Genomic DNA, 13,804 nt, shown 5'->3' with positions numbered 1-13,804 from the left:
AAAGATAAATAAAGATGATGGATTTAATATTCCAACACATTATACCCTATTTTACTATAATTACAAAAAATGAACACATTGGAATGCAATGCGCAGGCTATTATTGTATTATAAACATATATTAATATATTGCCCAAACATTCCAGTATTTTATATAATTTATGACTGTGTAAATAGACCTTCCTGGTTTTATTTAATGAAATTGACTATTATAATTTCCTTCGTTAACTTTATCGTCAAATGTTGTAAACTCTCATCAGCCTCTGATTATACTTATCTGTTGTAAAAACGGTTATAATTATTTATAAAACCTCTTAATATAATAGTATTGCACGCTAGTTTATTCATCATAAAAGAAATTATAAGAAAACAAAACATGTTGAAAAATGTTTCGAATTGAATCACAATCTAAAACGAAAATCCAAACGGCGGGTAATGCAATTATTTTTTTCCACTATTTTATGTCTTCTGCATACCCTTTAAAATGAAGAGCTGATTTCCGAGCTAGCTTTATGGATCATACATTCGAATCTGGCAGGTACTCCCCCAAAATGTATGGGTCAAACACCACTAACATCAATTGTACTTGATAACTGAAACACAATACTAGCCGCTGAAACTTGAAATATAGCAATTTTAAATAAATAAGAAGCTCAAATATTCACTTCAATTACAAAATGGTCTCTTATTTGTAAATTTGACCTGGCCAATTCGAAACTAAACGACCGAAACTGTGTACTGCCTCCTGTACTCTGAAATTTGCTTTACGTTTGTATTAAGTAGAAGTATTAGTATTTTCCAAAATTGCTTGGAAGCGCCGTTCAGCCATGAACATAGTTCTTGCCTTATACCTTTATTGTATGTGGTCAACACATAAAGTCAACAAAAATACTTGATTTACTCTACTATTTCGTTCTTGTCAAAATATTTTGACGTGTACATTAAAATTGATGTCTGCGAATGGTTTGATTCATGCTAACGTGAGTGACTGCTTTTCTTTTTGAAACATACTAAAACTGACCTGCTACACTATAGTTATGATGCAATAAAACTCTAATAGTTTAACCTCGCCCGGAAAAAGCATTGTTTTTCTTCAAGTGCAAGTTTTTGGAAAGAAATCAAAGAAGGCACTCTTATTTAGACTACATTTTCGAATCACAAATGACATGAAGCAAACATACAGCATTTTGCTGTGTTTTTCTTGCAAGAACCTAAAGACTGGTACTGAGTTCGTACATTGATAATGGTATTTTTCAGTTGGGCGTGTCTATTTACGGACCCCTTGTTGAAGGGTTTTGACGTCCATTTTGTTATCATGTGATATTAGATTATTCGCTTTGATTGGCTAAAGGCAAGCGGTTTACAGGTCTTGTTAATTGTATATATCGCCGTTCAAGCTTGTTCTTTCACAAGCTAGCTATACTCATTAAATATGTACAATGTAAATGTCTTTCTTCAGGGAATTCCTTATAATCAGGTGATAATCGAGGTGATAATCAGTAAAAATAATTGTAGACAATAAAGTTTGAGGTGAAAATTTATTAAGAAACTATATTTCTTTACAGTCAGCATTGTAATGCATGTTTTAATTGTTGAAACATATTTTTATCAGAACTTCCATGTTTTTCATACGATTGTTTTATGAGCAAACATATGCACCATACACGTGTCAGAAAAATACAACAATAATGCTTTTAGCATTTAAGTGTGCTCGTTGATCGATACTAGTAATTGATAATTAACTCATATCCTGCTAAATGACTTCGCCATTTTCTTTTCAATCCGGACAACAACCATTAATCATTTTGAGTATGTATTTGTCAAATAAATTCTCAAAGTCAGACCGAAAAGCGATTAGACGGAACGGATGTGCAGGCTGATCTTTGTCTGCACTGGTCGCATAAGTATAATGGTTTTCTTTTTCGAACACACTCCTGCATTTACTGAAAAATTATCCCATGCCATATGCTTTGATAAGTATAAATGTTCCTTTCAAACTGACAAGCTGTAATATTTGAATTTAATCACAAGGTGCCTGGTAGTATTGTGATAGCCATATGTCACAAGTAACCTGTGTTAACGGATGGTTTATAATATAATGAATATTAATATTGAATCAAATGACGTTAAATATTTGACTCTCTAGCATCTCGGAAATATCTTGATTGAAAAAAAGATTATAATATCTTTAATCAAAATGAGAATGATTACAGATTACATTAATTTTTTAGTTTTTGTCAGAAAATCAGGTCGTCAACCAAAAAAGCAATGAACACAATCATTTATTAATAATTTATTTGGCAAATATAATAAGCACGAAAATAGACACAGCACCATGACTATATACAAAATATACAACTGGAAATAATTTAATCACTCCCGGCATTTTCCCTCTATTTTGACATGGCCACAACTGAATTTTAAATTTTATTTTGGCAATAGTATTAACTACCTGTAATCAACCTGCAACAACTGGAACACGTTATGCACCAAGAATGGCAAAATTTACCTCAAAACTGCATTAGACGCCTTACTGGTAGTATGAGAAGAAGGATTGAGGCTATCATCCGGGCAGTGGTGGTTACACACGTTATTACAAAGTTGTCAACATCATATCATTATGGTTAAGTAATAGCCAACATTTATCAAAAATTTCCACCAGTAAATGTTTTGCAAACGCTCCAATACCATACTTATAAACACTTACATTTTTGGTTAAAAAAACAACGCATTTGCTTATGCTTCAATAATTTGGTTAAGAATGAGTTCAACTCATTAATTTACTGGTTTATGATAACTAAATTGGTATCGCTTTTCTCAAATTACTATTTCTTAGCTCAATTAAGTCGTCATCTCATGACACTGGTTTCAATAATAACCAATTTTAAATTTCCGGGGTGTGCTTAACTTATTTCCAGGTGTATATTTATATCTGTTTAATGTGTTACCTGAATTAATGATTGCATCCGTTGTCAATACAACCTGTTGAAAATGTTGAAAGCACTCAATTTATTAGTTAGGAAATAACAAAAACATGCAATCATGCAATGTTTTTCTGACGCAAAGATGTAATTATTGTCACATAGTCAAAAAATCAACAATAAGAATTCACGAATCTGTCTGTATCATTAGCTTACAAGGAGAAATAATATAAGGCGTGCGATTACATTTTATAGCTAAATAACTCATTTAAAAAGCCGGCCGTAAAAGTTAGAAAGTCAAAAATTATTTCTAACACCCGTGCATATGTAAATGATCTGTTCGATTTTCGGTAGGTTTTAAGATACATATTTAAACGCAAACGATGAATCCAATTAGTGAACATGTTGAAGCAAGTTATTATTATTATTATTATTATTATTTACCAAACTTATATAGCGCCCTTTTCATATACATGTTCAAAGGCGCTTTATAATGATATAAACTAATAATTAATTACAGCAATACAATTTAAATACTAAAACAGCATTCACATAATAAATCTACGACATAATAAGAACAAGAATATGAGACAATCAATTAAAATGTGGTATTTACCGTTTTACAATGATATAAAAACTAATAACTAATTACAGCAATACAATTTAAAATACTAAAACAGCATTCACATAATAAATCTACGACATACTAAGAACAAGAATATGAAACAATCAATTAAAATGTGGTATTAACTTAGTCGTTAAGAATTAAAATAATTGAATATCGACAACATACGATTAAAATATTCTAGCGAAATTTCTAAAACACTAAATTAGAAATAATGTATTTTATAATCAACACCTTAATTATTTGTAACTGTCTTAAAAATATTAGCAGAATTAAAACAAATTTTAAAATTATGGTTGATATCACACAGTAGTCACACAGTTTTCTAAAATCACTGTCTTAGATTATTCACGATAAAACATAGGCTTGTTTGAAATAGTGTGTTTTAAGTGCACGTTTAAAAGAACACAATGAGCTCGAGTCTCTCACACCAGACGGCAGATCGTTCCACATTTTCGGAGCTGCATATTCAAATCGTCGGTCGCCAAAGGTTACAGTTTTACTCGTTGGTACCACTAAAGTAAGTGCTTTGTTCTGAGATCGTAGAGTCCTTCGTGGTTTGTAAACACATAACATTTCTTCCATATATTCCGGCGATTTTCCATTTAAAGCTTTGTAGGTATGTGTTAAAATTTTAAACTGGATTCTGTATTGCACCGGAAGCCAATGTAATTCTTTAAGTACAGGTGTAATATGATCGTACCGTAAAGTTCTGGAGATGATGCGGGCAGCTGTATTTTGAACAATCTGCAGTTTGTTTATTAATGTTTGAGGTACTCCATACAATAATGCATTGCAGTAATCTAGGCGCGAAATGACCAATGAAGTGACAAGTTGTTTAGATGCATCAATTGTCAGATATTTTCGAATTCTTCCTATTTGTCTAAGCTAAGTTATATCAGTCTCATTTGACTCCGCTTCCATGAATTTACCAGAGCTAACGATTTATGAGGAAATGGGGTTATCTGTATAGAGAAGAAAACTTAATATTAAATAATGATATTAAAATTCAGTTTTATGTCAATCAATGTCAGCTTAAAAACAGTAAATATCGATATTCATAAAGCATGTGATTGATTTGCCTATCCTCAGAACTTTTCACAACTATACATGGCCATTTAAAGCCATTTTGCAAGAATATATTTTCTTTAGTTCTCTGGGAATATCGCCTTTTAATTATATGTTTAGACGATAATTGTGTTTTTTTTCCTTAATATATATTTTATCAATACAATTCATCTTCCAAAATATCCTTTGGCGTTTCTTCACTTACTGACATATTGAAAACTATACAGGACTTGTTTATGAGCAAACAGTTTAATCTATGACGAGAAGCAATTACAGCTGGAAAGCATTTGTGTGATTGGTTTATAACTGGGGACGAAACAAAACAATTAACTGTAAGTAAGAATTGAAAACGGCCGATGTCAAAGACATAAATAATTTCAGTACTCCTATATCACTTTTTACAAAAAAAATGTTTCTATATTTCCAAGGTAGGATGTAAACACTAGTTTCTGAAAAAAAGATCACGTTTACGCAATTATAGTGTAACGCTAACATTTGGTGCATATTTTACGCTATGTTTGTATAACGCAAATGTCAAAATATATGCACGGTCGTGCATTACCGTTTTTACCTGAATCGCAAAAGGACAATTGGATTTGATAGATATTATTCAATGTTCTTCATATTCATATTCGCAATCTTTAAATTACATTCGATGAAAAGTATAAGAGAGTAGCTCCTAGTCTCTCGCGAACAGACTTTATCAAACCGAGTCTGCAAGTTTTACTTTTGTTTTCGGTGCCTTCGTAGGGGGCTCCCTTTTCCAATTGTTTTTCCAAAGACTCTTATCAGTAAATCATTTTTACACATTGATAAAGATTAAGCACTTGATAGCTTAAGTGACATTTCATAATATGTAATAAGTTATTATATTGAATTGCAGGTGATCAAGTTTAGCATAAACTTGTTTCATATCTGTATGTTTTGAGGCAATCTTGGTGAGCATTGGATGAAATAAAAACACGTGTATGGTTATACTTTTTGTTTTGCCTAAAACGATTGAAGTTTGACTGCCTCTTAAGGACACTTACATGGATAAAACATTGCCTTTTACATTCATATAGATATTCTGAATAGTTTGAAATATCATATGTTTGTATGACAATCATCACAGGAATTAAAGCTTTTCGAAAACTCAATTTATGTCTACATCGTGATATTCCGTGGCTTTTATTTCTTTAATGCATTGCCTTAAATACTTTTAAGTGCTTCTGTTCTGCTCTCTTAAAGCTATAATTCCTTACGGAGCGGTAAATATCGACTAACGTCATTTAAACCAAAGTCGCTCTTGCATTCCTTTTACCGGTTTTCGTATACCTATCTTTATAGCGTTCTCGCATACATGCTGATTATGGTATGTACCCTTAATGTATATATCTTGGATATTATGAACTAACTTGTCGTGTTAAAGTAAATACAGCTTCACCTAAAATAAGTCCTTGAATATGCCAAAGCTCGAATTATCAACGGCGGTTTAAATTATGCGCAATACGGCATTGATTAAATGGTTTCAATATAGCAAGTCAAATGAGTTATGTCTTATTTGAAAAGTCTAAGTCAAATAATGCTTCTTGGAAATTTGTGAATAACTTGCCTTTTTTGTTTTAATACTTTTTTAAATTTGTTGAACTATATTATAAGTAGAGAGGATCAAATATACATTTGGTTTCAAAACGTAACATATTTGGTACTAGCTAATATTTCTTTTTAAATTAGGTAGCATACCTTTTAAGGGCAAAGAAATCAATACAGCATCATAAATGTTAGTCTTTCAAGTTCTTTCTTCCATGATTTAATTCAATTTTAAAAACGCTAATCCACTGATTCCTTATTAAAACAGACTTTTTGGTTCATATTTAGAGAATATTTCCCAGGGGAAAAGTATATCTGTTTTTATTTGGTATCTCTATATTTATTCATGTAAGGACTGTTAACAGCATTAAATCAATTAACACGTAAAGGTTGAAATACAACAACATCAACGACCAAGTAATAATACATTTGATGATTACAAATACGAATACATTATACAAAGTTCAAAAATCATTTAGAGCATAATAAAATATTGATATAACTATTTTTGTTACTGATATAACGCGAATGTCCCTATAATTTGTCCCACTGACGTATTGATAATGCTAAACCAAAACGAAATTAACTCATAATATTTCTATAAGAATAAAGGATAACAAGGAAGACATTTACATTTAAAGGCACTTGCTTTATGGAGAGATTGAATTTTGAACTTGAACTGTTAATTTAGCACACAGTGTAATTCTCATCATGATTAATGACTGTATCCTTAAAAAATAAATGCTTTTTAAAATGTCTACATTTATACTGAGAGAAGTTTGTAGTTTGCAATGCGTAAATAATGCATTGATTGAAATGTTGTTGTCTTTCTTGTTGAAATTCGTTCACAATTGTGGGAAGTTGTTTCTCTCATAGTTATATAGGTCGGGTTAGCGTGAAAGTAATCTCATTTATGCACGGCATAAACTACATGAAGCCTTTATAGATATATGTCAAAAATGTGATGTTAATTATCAGTATTTATCTTAAAATGTCAATTGTTTTAGCTTTAGATTACTATTTCGTGCACCGATATTAACTACAATCAAATATTGTATTACATTTTTACAACCAATTTTTACATATACATACACCTATCTACTTTTCCTCTCAATGTACTCTCGATGTATAAATTTAAATAAAAAAGCACGATAACAAGTACATTACATTAAAATTACACTTTCAACAAATATTTTATACGAAAAACAAAACTCAACAACAACATCGAAAGCGCAACACAAATATGCATTACTTTGTACATTTGTACATCATTTTTTTTTTGGAATAGGGATAATAATGTCGTGAAGTTGAGCAGAAATAGACTACATTTTACTTTTTAAATATATACGGTCGAAAGTTTTTTCTTGTGAAACATTTATATGAATTCGACTATCGCTTGTTTGAATGAGCGTCCGTGCAATCTGATCAGGATCCATGCTGTTCGTTTACCAACCCTATTACAAGTAGAGAAACTGATAGCGAACAGCATGGATCCTGATCAGACTGCGCGGATGCGCAGGCTGGTCTGGATCCATGCTGGTCGCAAACGCATTATGTTGGTTTTGTCGTGACACGGCTCAAATTACAGGTTCGTCATCTCGTTCAATATCATGGTTTTCACTTGATAAAGGAAAGCATATTTTTGTTTACATCTACGTTTATTTAGGTCTGTATCAACACCTTTCTAATGTTAAACTTTTCGAATGGTATCAAGCTTCTGTATCTTTAATGGACGTTTCGACATTTTTTGGTCAAGCCGAACAATAGATTTTTAACATCATTTCTAAACTCCGAGCCAGTCAGAAAATAGATGAAGAAATTCACCGCATGATTCATATCATCCATTGTAATGCAAATTGTTCTCCAAAAGTAAACAACATTCGGGTCTATGTCTTCACATTTCAAAAGCACTAAAATCCAGGTGACAATATAGTAAATAAAAAATGGTAGTTTTGATAACACAAACACAGCATTTATTATTACAATTGTGTAAAATATCTGTGTAAATTCTGTTTTTCTTGATGTTGCCTTTGAGTTTACTCGTTCATAAAGTTTTAGAAGAATGGCAACGGAACCAATCACTATGGCAAAGATGGGTAGCAGAAACTCGAAAGAAAATTCAAACAATGGATGAATGAATGCAAAGTACATGAGTAAACTGTCATCGGGGGTTGGATTGCAATATATGAAGCCGTCCTCAAATTCGGCTTCAGATTGGATAGAACCAAACATAGTAATACAGAAGCACATTGTCCAAAGAATGAACAATGAAACTTTAATTTTTGATGGGCTACATAAAATTTTTATTTTGTGCGGAAAATAAATAGCAAGCGTTCGTTCAATAGTTATGGCCATCAAAACTAAAGAGGAGACAAATTTGCCAAAACTGGTTGCAAAAGCTCTCATTTTGCAGTCAATATCCATATTTAAATTGTTGGGGTCAACTTTGTCCAGAACATAGCTTGAAAGTGTGCCACCAACAGATGCTATCAAATCAGCAACTGCCAGTGAAATAAATAAAGCTGCTGTAGAAAACACTCGATTTTTCTTTACTAGTAATGTTATGATGATTAGAGTGTTTCCGAAAACTGCAACTCCGACCATTGGTACTGGCAAAATTTCCAGAGCTATGTAGATTATCGCCTTTTGAAAGTCTGATAGCTCATCCCATCCTTCGTAATAATACATGTAGTTGTAATAATAAAGGTAGTCATAACTGCTGTTCGATGTGTTTCCAAGAGAGACAGCTGGTTCCTCGCATGTTGGTAGGTTCCCCATAACTAAAATAAATAGAAATTTACAATATTACCGCTGCACTGGTAAAAACTTTCCGATTGTTTACGAGATGTGTTGCTGTATAGAATTTAAATCTTTTTTGACATCATAGTTCGCGTGAGGAATTGATATTGTTATTTTAAAGAGATAAATGGTTTGCATATGACTCTGCATATGACTACTCTGCAAAGATTACAATGTATATTGAAAGTGAGATAAGCAAAATGATGATTGTAACAACTACTAGGTCTTGAAATATCCAAATTTATAAGCGCACGGATATGAAAAAGTGAGATATTGTCTCGATTTGTATGTAAAATGTGCAGTTGCTGACAGGATGAACCTCGCAAAATTTACGGAAATTGTTTAACATGGTATTTGCATTAAATAGCAAAATATACAAGTCAAGATAAAATGCATCTCTTTACCATTAGTAACACAAAATGTACTTTGCTCATATTTAAGTTATAAAAGGATATTCCTGATCAATCTTCTTTGCAATGTGTTGTCTATATTTCCAGAATATGACATGTTGATTGATAATCAAAAGTATTCTTTTATTAATAGTATTTGCATTTATGTAAATGATATTCAAAGTAAATACATAAACATTATAAAATAATAAAATTGGGATACATACCCGTAGCTACAAAAATATGTGAACCTGGGAATATTTCCTCAAACTATTTCATGAGACAAAGTACCCTTGTTTCGCAACTTATATAAGGTTTAGCTATTCGCAAACACCGAACAAAGAGGGTTGTTCATGATGTGCAAATATATGTGGCTATTATGAAACATGTTCTTTTCATATTTTTAAAATCATTATTAAAGGAAACAAATACACTCTAAAATAAAACAATTATAATCAGTAAAGATGTAAGGGTCTTGAGCCTCAACATTCTATCTTACGAATTGCTTTACAGTGTTATTGATAGGATTCAAAAGGATATTTTAGAAAGCTTTAAATTTTGAATGTATCCCTTCACCACGCATATTTTTGTATTTGCTGTTGCTGATGTTGCAGAAACTTTTCAGACGTAATGAAGATGTTTGTTGCAGTTTACGATGTTACCGTTTTAATTTACTAATATAACATATAATACATTAAGATGATTGGTATTCTACATGATATTAACAAGCATCTTAAGTAAGTAATATAATATTTCATTCTTATGGTCATAAACTTACATTGTTTTAATGCTCAGTTGGGGATCTATTGGCATGCTAATTAAAATATATCTTTATAAGGTAGGTTTTCAATTCTACACTACGGGTTCTTGTTTTAACAATACGTTGCTTTACAAAATTCTAAATTTGGAAGGCAATTATAGAAATGAAGCAGTAATATCAAGAGACCGGTGAACAGAACAAAAATCCATTTTGATGAAGAAACAAATGTACAAATATACGTTACTTTTACTAATTTATCCTTTACATTTTACTGGGGCATTGACTTGTCTCAAAGATTATATTAACTATCTGCATGCAAAATAAAACATTTAAAGATAATCATCCTATTAGTAAATTAAAAGAACATACGAGGAACGGTCAGAAAATATCCGGACTTTTCATGCTCCTCTCTCTCCATGTGCAGCTATATACACACATTATATATTGGTGAAAACTACATTCATTCGCCAATAACGTGGTCAGTTTATTTTCAATGATAGTTGTGTATACACAGTTTTTTGCCCTCTGATATATGATAGGTGTTTCGTCTATCATGGACTCTTTGTTAGAGGAACAACGCTCTGTAATAAAGTTTCTGATTGCAGAAGGTGAAAAACCCTGCCACATCTTTCAGAGGCTTAAAAAAAGATTTTCTGATAAATGTGTATCACGTTCAACCTTCTACAACTACCTTCTACAGAGCAAGTGTTTGTGACGGGCCTAGGACTGGGCGGTCAGCTGAGGCGGTGACCCCAACAATGGTAGCAAATGTTAAAGCTTTTGTCAACAAAAATCGTCGAGTAACTTTGGAGGAGGTAGCCAACAAGTTAAGCATCAGTAAGGCATCGGCACACTAGATTTTACACGAACACCTAGGCATGAGCAAGGTAAGTGCCAGGTGGGTGCCTAGACAGCTGTCCGCAGATTTTAGGCAACCAGAGTAACCAATGCAAAAGAACAGTTAAGTCGTTTTAATCGTGAAGGATATAAGTTTTTGAACCGCATTATCACTGGAGATGAGATGTGGGTTCATTATTCCGAACCTGAGACAAAAGCTCAGTCAAAGCAGTGGAAACGAGCTGGTTCCCCACCTCCTAAAAAGTTTAAGCTGTCTCCTTCGGCTGGCAAAGTCATGTTTGTTGCCTTTTGGGATTCACGAGGAATGATACTTACTCATTTCATGCCAAAAGGTCAAACTATCACCGCGAAGTACTATTCTGAAGTAGTTCTGAAAAATCTCAGCGAAAAGCTGAAGCAAATGCGTCCCAGGTTAGCACAGAAAAATGTCCTCCTTCTTCACGATAATGCACCCTCCCATACCGCCGCAGCTACAGTGGAGGTTATCAACTCTTACAAATGGCAATTGTTGTTTCACCCTCCTTATATCCCAGACCTCGCCCCCTGTGACTTTTATTTGTTTCCAGAACTGAAAAAAAATGCTTGCTGGAAAGAAATATAAGACCAGGGCGGTTTTGATATCTGCTGTTACACAGTACCTAAAACATGGGTCTACGTCATGGTTCACAGCGGGAATACAAAAGCTCCCACGAAGATGGCAAAAGTGCGTAGACGTAGGTGGAGAATATTTTGAAAAAGAGTAGAAAGATTTTTTTTTTAAATGTTGAATGGTTTTCGAGAACGAGTCAAAAGTCCGGATAGTCACTGACTTCCCCTCGTATGTGTAATGCATACACGGTGGTTCATACTAAATGCATTATTTACCTAAAACAGATCAGTTTACGATGAACAAATAATCCGAGATATTTCGTCCAATCGTATACACATCTCTTTAAGAATTTCTAGTCCCGTCATGTCAATGAAGCATCAATGGCGTCCTTTTAATGGATACAAAGTTGGTTAACAAATTGTGCATGCTTCGCAGATATCAGTATTATAATTATAAGAAATGTGATTTTTTTTGTTCTACCTTTATTAAATAATTCATTAAGAAGTCAAGCATTATTTCTGCTTTCTTATGAATTCCATTTTCATTGGAATAGATCATCATCCAACATATCTACAAAAAAATTGTTTCTGATAGAGTATAATATTTGCATTATATATTTTCTTAGAATAAACAAAGAAAAGATGATAAATTCATTTTTTTCTTTTCCTTTCTGTACAGGTGCTAAATGTTTTCGAAAGAACAGTTTTATTACTGTAATACAAGAAATATGCACAAATGTTTATGACTTTCTGTCAGGTGTTACATTTACATTTTTGGTAAAAAACAATACATTTGCTTATGCTTCAATAATTTGGTTAAGAATGAATTAAACTCAAAAATACACTGGTTTATGATTACTAAATTGGTATCGCTTTTTCTCAAATTACTACTTCTTAACTCAATTAGGCCGTCATCTAATGACAAAGCTTTCAATAATAACCAATGTTAAATTTCCGGTGTGTGCTTAACTTATTTCCAGGTGTATATTTATATCTGTTTAATTCGTTACCGAATCGATGATTGCATCCATTGTCAATACAACCTGTTGAAAATGTTGAAAGCACGCAATTTATTAGTTAGGAAATAACAAAAACATGCAATCATTCAATGTTTTTTTTTTCTGACGAAAGGATGTAATTATTGTCACATAGTCAAAAAATCAACAATAAGATTTCACGAAGCTGGCTGTATCATTAGCTAATTTAAAACGACCGACAAGGAGCAAAAATATAACGCGTGCGATTACATTTTATTGCTTAATGAATCATTAAAAAGTCAGTGGTAAAATAAGAAAGTCAAAAAATAATTTCTGCCACCCGCACACATGTAAATGATCTGTTCGGTTTTCGGTTGGTTTTATGATACATATTCAAACGCAAATGATGAACCCAATTGGTGAACTTGTTTAAGCAAGTTATATCAAGTTATATCAATCTCATTTGACTCCGCTTCCATGAATTTACTAGAGCTATCGACTTATTAGGAAATGGGGTTATCTATATAGAGAACAGTTAATATTAAAAAATGATATTAAAATGCAGTTTTATGTCAATCATTGTCAGCTTAAAAACAGTAAATATCGATATTCATAAAGCATGTGATTGATTTGCTTATGCTCAAAACTTTTCACAACCATACATGGTCATTTAAAGCCATTTTGCAATAGTAGTTTTTCTTTAGTTCTCTGGGAATATCGCCTTTTAATTATATGTTTAGACGGTAAATGTGTTTGTATTCCTTAATATATCTTATCAATACAATTCATGTTCCAAAATATCCTTTGGCGTTTCTTCACTTACTGACATATTGAGAACTATACATGGCTTGTTTATGAGCAAACAGTTTAATCTATGACGAAAAGCAATTAGAAGAAAGAAACCATGTGTGTGATTGGTTAATTAGGGGGACGAACAAACAAAAAAAAATATTGTAAGTAAGAATTGAAAACGGCCGATGCCAGAGACATAAATAACTTCAGTACTCCTATATCACCTTTTACAAAAAAATGTTTCTATATTTCCAAGGTAGGATGTAAACACTAATTTCTGAAAAAAGATCACGTTTACGCAATTATAGTGTAACGCTAACATTTGGTGCATATTTTACGCTATGTTTGTATAACGCAAATGTCAAAATATATGCACGGTAGTGCATTACCGTTTTAACCTGAGTCGCCAAAGGACATTTGGATTTGATAGATATTATTCAATGTTCTTTATATTC

The sequence above is a fragment of the Ruditapes philippinarum genome, unplaced genomic scaffold (genome assembly GCF_026571515.1).
Source record: "Ruditapes philippinarum isolate M1 unplaced genomic scaffold, ASM2657151v2 ctg572_1_1_1_1, whole genome shotgun sequence".
In the NCBI taxonomy this organism is placed as follows: domain Eukaryota; kingdom Metazoa; phylum Mollusca; class Bivalvia; order Venerida; family Veneridae; genus Ruditapes; species Ruditapes philippinarum.
The sequence above is the reverse complement of the archived record's forward strand: the minus strand, read 5'-3'. Positions refer to the sequence as shown.